General features: G+C 38.1%; 1 long non-coding RNA gene across 1 annotated transcript in view; it reads right to left on the reverse strand.

Moving 5' to 3' along the window:
• Positions 1-11,955, reverse strand: part of LOC110268517 — a 41,656-nt gene extending 29,701 nt beyond the window's left edge. Inside the window, exon 1 of the long non-coding RNA XR_002356544.1 lies at positions 11,905-11,955. This is a non-coding gene — a long non-coding RNA (uncharacterized LOC110268517). The remainder of the gene's footprint in view (positions 1-11,904) is intronic.

A 12,449-nucleotide genomic window follows, 5' to 3' on the forward strand; every position in this document is an offset into this window, starting at 1 on the left:
AAGTGCGAATGAATATCTTAGAATAGAAGCAAGCGTGATAGAATGGAAAACAGTAGTAATTGTATTAATTCATGAAGAACAGCAGAGCTCCTCACCCCCAACAATGGAGTTTAGAGACTCATGCCGTAGAAAATACAATATGAAACGTGTAAAGTGTCATGAGGTACAAGATGAATCACTAAAAGTAGTTTTTTATAGTAAACTGGTGACCTAGGGTTACAAAAAATGAGTAAGCTAGGGTGTTTAGTGTAAAAATCTACTTCCGGGGCCCACTTGGTATGTTCTTGGGCTGAGCATTGAAGCTTTCATGTGTAGAGACTTTTCTTGGAGTTAAACACCAGATTTTGTGCCAGTTTGGGCGTTTAACTCCAGCTTTTGTGCCAGTTCTGGAGTTAAACGCCAGAATTCTTGAGCTGACTTGGAACGCCTGTTTGGGCCATCAAATCTCAGAAAAAGTATGGACTATTGTATATTGATGGAAAGCCCAGGTTGTCTACTTTTCAACGCACTTAAGAGCGCACCAATTGGACTTTTGTAGCTCCAGAAAATCCATTTCGAGTGTAGAGAGGTCAGAATCCAACAGCATCTGCAGTCCTTTTTCAGTCTCTGAATCAGATTTTTGTTCAGGTCCCTCAATTTCAGCCAGAAAATACCTGAAATCATAGAAAAATACACAAACTCATAGTAAAGTCCAGAAAATTGATTTTTATTTAAAAACTAATAAAAACATAATAAAAACTGACTAAAATATACTAAAAACATACTAAAAACAATGCCAAAAAGCGTATAAATTATCCGCTCATCAGTTATCCTCTTAGTTCCAGGGAGGCATATGTCCTCTAGAACTTGGTCCAACCGCTTATCTACTCTCACCATTCTCCTATTAAAGGATTCTAGATCATCTTACAGTTGAGCTAGCATGAAGACCTCTCTTATTTTGTCAAGGTGGAAGTAAATAATCCTCCCTCTGACCATAGTTCGAAAGGTATGGAAGGCAGTTCCAGTCATTCTCTACTTATCTATCAGCCACAGATTTGAGTGGAATTCCTAAACCATATTTCTTCCCACCTTTGTCTCAGGATTAGCTAGAATTTCCCAGCCTCTGTTTCGAATCTGCTCTTGGATCTCCGGATATTCGTCTTTTTTCAGATCAAATTTAACTTCCGAGATCACTGACCTCAGACCCATTATTTTGTGGTAATGGTCTGCATGTTCCTTGGTTAAGAACCTCTCTTGATTCCAAAGTGGCTTTGGAGTATTCTCTTTCTTGCCTCTTGAAGTGGTTTATTTTCCCTTAGGAGCCATGATCTTAATGAGTCTTAGCTCGGTGATCACGGAAAAACACACCAAACTTAGAGGTTTGCTTGTCCTCAAGCAAAAGAAAGGAAAGGAGAGGAATAGGAGGAGAGTCAAATTCGAGTTGTGGAGGAGAGGGATGGCCGAACATGTATTTAAAAGTGGAGGGGTGGGGTTTCGAAAATTTTGAAAAAGATATGATAGAAAGATATGACTGGTAAAAAAAATAAATCATGATATGAAAAAGATGAGATTTTAAAATTCAAAAGATATGAAAAAAGAAAAGAAGTTAAATCTGAAAATTTGTTGATGCATTTAAGAATTAAGAGAATACATGATGAGTTGGAAAAGATTTGGAAAGGAATTGAAAAGATAAATGAGTTTTTGAAAAAGATTTGGATAGGATTTGAAAGAAATTGAAAAGGGATTTACAAGATTATTAAATTTTTGAAAATTGAGTGTGAGTGATGAAAATTTGTAACATGTTTATGCAGAAAATTATGAATTAAAACATGAAAGTTTGAAAAAAATTTGAAGTGGAAACAAAATCTCCTCCCCCTACCTTTTCTGGCGTTAAACGCCCAGAATGGTATCCATTCTAGCGTTTAACGCCCATATGTTGGACAATGTGGGCGTTTAACGCCCAGCCAGGTACCCTGGCTGGCGTTAAACGCCAGAAATCCTTTGTCACTGGGCATTTTTCTGAACACCCAGGATGCTGCAATTCTGGCGTTAAACGCCCAGAATGGTACCCATTCTGGCGTTTAAACGCCCAGAATACCCCTTACTGGCGTTTTCGTGCCAGTGAGCTCCTTTTCTCCACTTTATGCTCTGAATCCTTCAGTAACTCCGTGAACTCTTGCAATTGATAATTAACCTTGAAGATGATTTGTATCAAAATCCTATAATTATTATTTAAATAACAAATAAACTTTGCTAATGGCTGGGTTGCCTCCCAGCAAGCGCTTCTTTATTGTCTTTAGCTGGACTTTACTGAGCTTTAATCTAGTCTCAGTTTTGAGCATTCTTGCTCAACATTGCTTTCAAGATAATACTTTACTCTCTGTCCATTAACAATGAACTTTTTGTTAGAGTCAATATCCTGAAGCTCTACATATCCATATGGTGACACACTTGTAATCACATATGGTCCCCTCCACCGGGATTTTAATTTCCCAGGGAATAATCTGAGCCTAGAGTTAAACAGCAGAACCTTCTGTCCTGGCTCAAAGACTCTGGATGACAGTTCCTTGTCATGCCATCTTTTTGCTTTCTCCTTGTAAATTTTTGCATTTTCAAAAGCATTGAGTCTGAATTCCTCTAGCTCATTCAATTGGAGCAATCTTTTCTCTCCAGCTAACTTGGCATCAAGGTTTAGGAATCTGGTTGCCCAGTAGGCCTTGTATTCTAGTTCCACTGGCAGGTGACAAGCTTTTCCATACACAAGCTGGTATGGAGAGGTCCCTATAGGAGTTTTGAATGCAGTTTTGTATGCCCATAGAGCATCATCCAGACTCCTTGCCCAATCCTTTCTACGGGTACTTACAGTCCATTCCAGGATTCATTTTAGTTCTCTATTTGAGACTTCAGCCTGCCCATTTGTCTGTCGATGATATGGAGTTGCCACTTTGTGGTTAATTCCATATCGGATCAGAGCAGAGTCAAGCTGTTCATTGCAGAAATGAGTCCCTCCATCACTGATTAGTATTCTAGGGACACCAAATTTGCTGAAGATATGCTTCTGAAGGAACTTCAGCACTGTCTTAGTATTTTTAGTGGGTGTGGCAATTGCCTCTACCCATTTAGATACATAGTCTACTGCCACCAGAATGTAAGTGTTTGAGTATGATGGTGGGAAAGGCCCCATGAAGTCAATACCCCATACATCAAACAACTCAATCTCTAAGATCCCTTGCTGAGGCATGGCGTAACCATGAGGCAGATTACCAGCTCTCTGGCAACTGTCACAGTTACGTACAAACTCTCGGGAGTCTCTATAGAGGGTAGGCCAGTAGAAGCCACATTGGAGAACTTTTGTGGCTGTTCGCTCACCTCCGAAATGTCCTCCATATTGTGATCCATGACAATGCCATAGGATCTTCTGTGCCTCTTCTCTAGGCACGCATCTGCGGATCATTCCGTCTGCACATCTCTTAAAGAGATATGGTTCATCCCACAAGTAGTACCTTGCATCAGAAATTAATTTTTTTGTTTGCTGTCTACTGTACTCTTTGGGTATAAATCTCACAGCCTTATAGTTTACAATGTCTACAAACCATGGTATTTCCTGAATGGCAAAGAGTTGCTCATCCGAAAAGGTTTCAGAGATCTCAGTTAGGGGAAGAGGTGCCCCTGCTACTGGTTCTATCCGGGACAGGTGATCAGCTACTTGGTTCTCTATTCCTTTTCTGTCTCTTATTTCTATATCAAACTCTTGTTGAAGCAACACCCATCTTATGAGCCTGGGTTTTAAATCCTGCTTTGTGAGTAGATATTTGAGAGCAGCATGGTCAGTGTACACAATCACTTTTGATCCTACTAGATAGGATCTAAACTTGTCAATGGCATAAACCACTATAAGCAGCTCTTTTTCTGTGGTTGTGTAATTCTTCTGTGCGTCATTTAGAACACGGCTGGCATAGTAAATGGCGTGCAGGAGCTTGTTATGCCTTTGTCCCAATACTGCACCAATATCATGGTCACTGGCATCACACATTAGTTCGAATGGTAATGTCCAGTCTGGTGTAGAAATAACTGGTGCTGTGACCAGCTTAGCTTTCAGAGTTTTAAACGCCTACAGACACTCCGTGTCAAAGACAAATGGCGTGTCAGCAGCTAACAGATTGCTTAGAGGTTTTGTGATTTTTGAAAAATCCTTTATAAACCTCCTATAGAATCCTGCATGCCCCAGAAAGCTTCTGATTGCTTTAACATTGGCAGGTGGTGGTAATTTTTCAATTACCTCTACCTTAGCTTGATCCACCTCTATTCCCTTCTTTGAAATTTTGTGCCCAAGGACAATTCCTTCAGTCACCATGAAGTGACATTTTTCCCAGTTTAAAACCAGGATAGTCTCTTGGCACCTTTTCAGAACAAGTGCTAGATGATCAAGACAGGAGCTGAATGAGTCTCCAAATATTGAGAAGTCATCCATGAAGACTTCCAGAAATTTTTCCACCATATCAGAGAAAATAGAGAGCATGCATCTCTGAAAGGTTGCAGGTGCATTGCACAGACCAAAAGGCATCCTTCTGTAGGCAAATACTCCATATGGACATGTGAATGCTGTTTTCTCTTGATCCTGAGGATCTACTACAATTTGGTTATAACCTGAATAGCCATCCAAAAAGCAGTAATAGTCATGACCTGCTAGTCTTTCTAGCATCTGGTCTATGAATGGTAGAGGAAAATGATCCTTTCTGGTGGCTGTATTGAGCCTTCTGTAGTCAATACACATACGCCACCCTGTAACTATTCTTGTAGGAACCAGTTCATTTTTTTCATTATGAATCACTGTCATACCTCCCTTCTTTGGGACGACTTGGACAAGGCTCACCCAGGGGCTATCAGAAATAAGATAAATAATCTCAGCCTCTAGTAATTTAGTAACCTCTTTCTGCACCACTTCCTTCATGGCCGGATTTAACCGCCTCTGTGGTTGAACCACTGGTTTAGCATCATCCTCCAATAGGATCTTGTGCATGCATCTGGTGGGGCTAATGCCCTTAAGGTCACTTATGGACCACCCAAGAGCTGTCTTGTGTGTCTTTAGCACCTGAATTAGTGCTCTCTCTTCCTGTGGATTTAAGGCAGAGCTTATGATCACTGGAAAAGTGTCACCTTCTCCCAGAAATGCATATTTCAGGGATGGTGGTAGTGGTTTGAGCTCGGGTTTAGGAGGCTTATCCTCTTCCTGAGGAGTTTTCAGAGGTTCTTTTGTTCTCTCTGGTTCCTCCAGATCAGGCTGAACATCTTTAAAAATGTCCTCTAGCTCTGATTCGAGACTCTCAGTCATATTGACCTCTTCCACTAAGGAGTCAATAACATCTATGCTCAGGCAGTCTTTTGGTGTGTCTGGATGCTGCATAGCTTTGATAGCATTCAACTTAAACTCATCCTCATTGACTCTCAGAGTTATCTCTCCTCTTTGGACATCAATGGGGGTTCGTCCAGTTGCTAGAAAAGGTCTTCCTAGAATGAGAGTTGCACTCTTGTGCTCCTCCATTTCCAGCACTACAAAGTCAGTGGGGAAGAAAAATGGCCCAACCTTGACAATCATGTCCTCAATTATTCCTGATGGATATTTAATGGAGCCATCAGCATGTTGGAGGTATATTCGGGTTAGTTTGACTTCTTCAGTCAAGCCAAGTTTTCGGATAATGGATGCAGGTATTAGGTTGATACTTGCTCCGAGATCACATAGAGCTGTCTTGGTCCAAGTACCCTCTAATGTGCATGGTATCATAAAGCTTCCGGGATCTTTAAGCTTCTCTGGTAAACTTTTCAGAATGACTGCACTGCATTCTTCAGTGAGGAAAACTTTTTCAGTTTCTCTCCAATCCTTCTTATGACTTAAGATCTCTTTCATGAACTTAGCATAAGAGGGTATTTGCTTAAGTGCCTCTGCAAATGGGATCTTTATTTCAAGAGTCCTGAGATAGTCTGCAAAGCGGACAAATTATTTATCCTATTCCGCTTGGCAGAGTTTCTGAGGATAAGGCATCTTGGCTTTGTATTCCTCAACCTTAGTTGCTGCAGGTTTATTTCCTACAGAGGTGGTTAGAGAAGCTTTCTTAGGAGGGTTACAATCAGCACTTGCAGGTGTCTGATCCCTCATTGGCGTTTGAACGCCAGGATTAGGGGTTGGATGGGCGTTTAACACCAAAATTTCACCCTTTTCTGGCGTTTGAACGCTAGAAGTGGGCATCCATTGGGCGTTTAACGCCAATTTTTCACCTTTTTCTGGCGTTTGAACGCCAGAATTATTTCTCTCTGGGCTCTTACTATCCTCAGAGGGATTTTGGGTAGTAGTTTGGTCATCCTCTGTCAGTTGTTCCTTTCTTGGCTTTCTGCTACCTTAAGTTGAATTATTCAATGTCTTCCCACTCCTTAGTTGAACAGCTTTGCACTCTTCTGTTATCTGTTTAGATAACTGCTGTCTTGTCTGATTCAATTGTGCTTCCATATTCTTGTTAGTATATTTAGTGTCTTGGAGCATCTCTTTAAATTCTGCTAACTATTTTGTCATAAAAAGTAATTGCTGATTAAGTTCAGCAGCTTGTTCTTGAGGACTAGGATCAGTAGATACTGCCCTAGCCTCTTCTTTCATGGAGGACTCACTGTTTGAGTACAGATGTTGATTTCTATCAACTGTATCAATGAGCTCTTAAACCTCTTCAATTGTCTTTCTCATCTGTATAGATCCACCAGCTGAGTGGTCTAGAGACATCTGGGCTTTTTCTGTAAGCCCGTAGTAAAAGATGTCTAATTACACCCATTCTGAGAACATTTCAGAGGGGCATTTCCTTAGCATTCCCCTGTACCTTTCCCAGGCGTTATAAAGGGATTCATCATCCTCTTGTTTAAAGCCTTGGATGTCCAGCCTTAGTTGTGTCATCCTTTTTGGAGGGAAATATTGATTCAGAAATTTGTCGGATAACTGTTTCTAAGTTTTTATGCTTGCTGTGGGTTGGTTATTTAACCACCTCTTAGCTTAATCTTTTACAGCGAATGGAAACAGTAATAATCTGTAGACATCCTGATCTACTTCCTTGTCACGTACTGTGTCAGTAATTTGCAAGAACTGTGCCAGAAACTCAGTAGGTTCTTCCTGTGGAAGACTGGAATACTGGCAATTTTGCTGCACCATGACGATGAGCTGAGGATTTAGCTCAAAACTGCTTGCTTTGATGGGAGGTATACAGATGCTACTCCCATATGCAGCCATAATGGGGTTAGCATATGACCCCAGAGTCCTTCTGGACTGTTCATTTCCACTTAGGTCCATGATGAAAAAAAAGGGAATTGATGTGAATTGCAGATAAAATATATTTTTATTTTTATTTTATTTAATTAAAAACAAACCGAATTAAAAAAGAAATAAGATAAAATAAAATAATTAGAAATTAAAATATAAATTTCAAAAACTAAAAGAAAAAGGAAAAATAAATTCTAAAACTAGAATAATTACTTAACTAAGAAGATTTGAAAAACTTTGGATATGATTTTTGAAAGGGATTTTGAATTTAATGAGGAAAGAGAAAAACAATAAAATGACACCAAACTTAGAATTTTTAGATCAAAACAAAGAAAACAAACAGGAAAACTTTGAATATCAAGATGAACACCAAAAGCAACTTTTGAAAATTTTTTAAGAAAACTAAAACAATAAAAGGACACCAAACTTAAAAATTTTTATACTTTGAACACTAATAATTCGAAAAAAATTGAAAGAAAAATAAACTTATGCAATTGACACCAAACTTAAAATATAAAACTAAACTCAAACGGAAGACTCTAAACCAAAAAGAAAATTTTTTTCCTAATCTAAGCAACAAAATAAACCGTCAGTTGTCCAAACTCGAACAATCTCCGGCAACGGCGCCAAAAACTTGGTGCACAAAATTACAATCACACTTTTGTAATTCCACACAACTAACCAGCAAGTGCACTGGGTCGTCCAAGTAATACCTTACGTGAGTAAGGGTTGATCCCACGGAGATTGTCGGCTTGAAGCAAGCTATGGTTAGTTTGTAACTCTTAGTCAGGATATCAATAATAATTCTCAGTTTTAATTGGAATGAGTAAAAGAACAGGGATTAAATAATACTTGTTATACAGTAATGGAGAACAGGTTGAGGTTTTGGAGATACTCTGTCTTCTGAATCTCTGCTTTCCTACTGTCTTCTTCTTCACGCACGCAAGGCTCCTTCCATGGTAAGCTGTATGTTGGTGGATCACCGTTGTCAATGGCTACCATCCGTCTTCTTAGTGAAAATGGCCCAGCTACGGGTTTCGTAGGGCTAATCATCTGTCGATTCTCACTAGTGTTGGAATAAGATCCATTGATCCTTTTGCACACTATCACTGCGCCTAACATTTGTGAGTTTGAAGCTCGTCACAGTCATCCCTTCCCGGATCCTACTCAGAATATCACAGACAAGGTTTAGACTTTTCGGATCTCAAGAATGCTTCCAATTGATTCTAGCTTATACCACGAAGACTCTGATCTCACAGATTTGAATGCTCTGTTGTCAGGAGAGGCAATCAAACTCGTGAACCAGGAACTAAAGAGATACACACTCAATCTAAGGTAGAACGGAAGTGATTTTCAGGCACGCGTTCATAGGTTGAGAATAGTGATGAGTGTCACGGATCATCACATTCATCATGTTGAAGTGTGAATGAATATCTTAGAATAGAAACAAGCGTGATTGAAGGGAAAACAGTAGTAATTGCATTAATCCATCGAGACACAGCAGAGCTCCTCACCCCCAACCATGGAGTTTAGAGACTCATGCTGTAAAAGATACAAAATTTAGATGTAAAAGTGTCATGAGGTACAAAATGAATCTCTAAAAGGGGTTTTTATAATCAACTAGTAACCTAGGTTTACAGAAAATGAGTAAGCTAAGATAGATAGTGCAGAAATCCACTTCCGGGGCCCACTTGGTGTGTGTTTGGGCTGAGCATTGAAGATTTCACGTGCATAGGCTATTCCTGGCATTGAACTCCAGCTTTTGTGCCAGTTTGGGCGTTTAACTCCAACTTTTATGCCAGTTCGCACTACCAAATCTCGGGCCAAGTATGGACTATTATATATTTCTAGAAAGCCCAAGATGTCTACTTTCCAAAGCAGTTAAGAGAGCGTCGATTGGACTTCTGTAACTCCAGAAAATCCATTTCAAGTGCAGGGAGGTCAGAATCCAACAGCATCTGCAATCCTTTCTCAGCCTCTGAATCAGATTTTTGCTCAGGTCCCTCAATTTCAGCCAGAAAATACCTGAAATTACAGAAAAACACACAAACTCATAGTAAAGTCCAGAAATGTGATTTTTGCATAAAAACTAATAAAAATATAATAAAAAGTAACTAAAACATACTAAAAACTACATGAAAATATCACCAAAAAGCGTATAAAATATCCGCTCATCACAACACCAAACTTAAACTGTTGCTTGTCCTTAAGCAAATAGACAAATAAAATAGGATAAAAAAGGGATCAAGTTGCAATAGAATCCCAGTGTTTTAAGTGAAGCTCAAATTCTAATCAGATGAGCGGGGCTAGTAGCTTTTTGCTTCTGAACAGTTTTGGCATCTCACTTTATCCCTTGAAGTTCAGAATGATTGGCATCTATAGGAACTCAAAATTCAGATAGTGTTATTGATTCTCCTAGTTTAATATGATGATTCTTGAACACAACTACTTTATGAGTCTTGGCTGTGACCCTAAGCATCTTGTTTTCCAGTAATACTACAGGATACATAAATGCCACAGACACAACTGGGTGAACCTTTTCAGATTGTGACTCAGCTTTGCTAAAGTCCCCAGTTAGAGGTGTCCAGAGTTCTTAAGCACACTCTTTTGCTTTGGATCACGACTTTAACCACTCAGTCTCAAGCTTTTCACTTGGACCTGCATACCACAAGCACATGGTTAGGGACAACTTGATTCAGCCGCTTAGGCCAGGATTTTATGCCTTTATGTCCTCCTATCCATTAATGCCCAAAGCCTTGGATCCTTTTTACCCTTGCCTTTTGGTTTAAAGGGCTATTGGCTTTTTCTGCTTGCTTTTTCTTTTTCTTTTATTTTTTTCACCATTTTTTTTCGCAAGCTTTGTTCTTCACTGCTTTTTCTTGCTTCAAAAATCAATTTCATGATTTTTCAGATTATCAATAATATTTCTCTTTTTTCATCATTCTTTCAAGAGCCAACAATTTTAACAGTCATAAACTTCACTATAAAAAATATGCACTGTTCAAGCATTCATTCAGGAAACAAAAAGTATTGCCACTACAATTAAATAATTTTGAATTCTACTCTTAAAAACTCAAAATAATTGAATCTTTACTCAAAGGATCTACTATTTTATTCATGTTTAATGATGAAGAGAAAAATAAATTATAGCTTACTTGGAGATAAAAATAAAATTAAAAATAAAGACCCTAATTACTAATATTCATATAATTCTTAAGATAGGTTTCTAATAATAAAAGTTATCACAGAGTTAAGATTAGGACTCAACAACCTTTATTTTAGGAGATGGATGTTCCTTCAATCTGTGGGGTGTCTGGTCCCTCAAGGGAGAGCCTCTGGCGCTTTAGCTCCTGTAGCTCACGCCCTTGCTTTTCTTGCTCCTTAAGCAATTTGCAGAGCATGCTATTTTGAGTCCATTTCGAGTGCAGGGAGGTCAGAATCCAACAGCATCTGCAGTCCTTTCTCAGCCTCTGAATCAGATTTTTGCTCAGGTCCCTCAATTTCAGCCAGAAAATACCTGAAATTACAGAAAAACACACAAACTCATAGTAAAGTCCAGAAATGTGATTTTTGCATAAAAACTAATAAAAATATAATAAAATGTAACTAAAACATACTAAAAACTACATGAAAATATCACCAAAAAGCGTATAAAATATCCGCTCATTACTATACAAGCAGGGTATAACTATAAACGTTGAAGTTCGGTTGGAATTACATATAGCATTGGAGAGATTTACATTTAACTGTCATTCAATAAGATTCTGATGCCAAACACTATTTTAGGTGTGAGTTTGTATATAAGTGATTGATTTGACTGCAAATATTACATTTTAGTTTTTGTAATGAAAAAAATATTTAAATTAAATTTTATATGTGATTTCAATATTTGGTAGGAAATAGGAAATAAATCGAAGGAGAAAAAGATGACAAAGAGCAATTATTAGTTAATTAATTTAAGAGAGCTATCTTCCACTTAAATATTTGTTGCGGCTATCATAGCACATTCCATAAGGTTCTTAGCAAAAAAGAAAAGGAAAGAGAAAACTAAAAGTATGGCTGGACACGGATCGAATAGGATATCGAGTAAATCCGCGTAATTAAAAAAAAATCGTTTTAAGGCCCTGTTTGGCTTTTTCACAAAAAATGTCCAGAAAATCCATTTTTTCACCTGTTTAAGCCTATTTACTCCTAAATATTATCAATAAAAATTCTCTTGAATAGCAAAAAAAATAATAATAACACAAGATCTAAGTTTAATTATTCTAAGTTGAAGTACGACATAAAAAATAAAAAAACAATATATCATAAACTATGCTATTTATATGAGACATGCGGATATGCGGATCGGATCTGCGAATATCACTGCCGAATTCGCAATCCGATCCTACCATAGTGCAAATAGGATCCGATCCGATCCGATACGATTGCTCTGCGGATCGGATAATATCCACAAATTTGGATCGGATGCGGATAATTACCGCTGATATGCTGATATTATCCGATCCATGTGCAGCCCTAACTGAAAGAACATGCTTTATCATGTAAAGTTGAACATATATGACGCAATTAAGCATATGATTTTAGATTAACTATCTGTACACTAGTTAAATCCTGTAGCTAATCTTTACCTCTTTACCACTTCGAACACTTCATGCATAAATGCTGCCATCCCTAGAACCTGTAAAGGTCCAGTAGAATGTAAATTTAGCATAATAACCATCATTCAGCATAAGCAGTAAGCAGAGAATAACTAGATCCCATACCAAGCTAAGAGGATTGAAAAAGTTGGTTGAAAATAAATGGCAGGATGCAAGACATTTTAAAGTTATATTGCTTCTAAATTTTCTAGTCTCTTCAAAACACAATTTAAAGCAAGAAAGAAACAAGTAAATAAAACTTCAGAATTCCTTCAATCTGATTAAGGTTAGCAGAGCTTAAACCACTTTGTGCAAGAATTAATGCACGAACAGGTGAATAATGAACTGACAATTTTCCATTGATGCAAAAAGTGCTTACCTGATATTACAAACATTCCCTCTAAACTGAAAGAAGCTTCTAACGTGGAGTTGCACGAGACAGGTGTGACATTATACGTTGATAACTATATACATATGACAGAAGAATAGTCACACAGAAACCCTATCAAGGCATATATAAATAAAACATAAGTAGA

The sequence above is a fragment of the Arachis ipaensis genome, chromosome B10, assembly GCF_000816755.2.
Source record: "Arachis ipaensis cultivar K30076 chromosome B10, Araip1.1, whole genome shotgun sequence".
Taxonomy (NCBI): domain Eukaryota; kingdom Viridiplantae; phylum Streptophyta; class Magnoliopsida; order Fabales; family Fabaceae; genus Arachis; species Arachis ipaensis.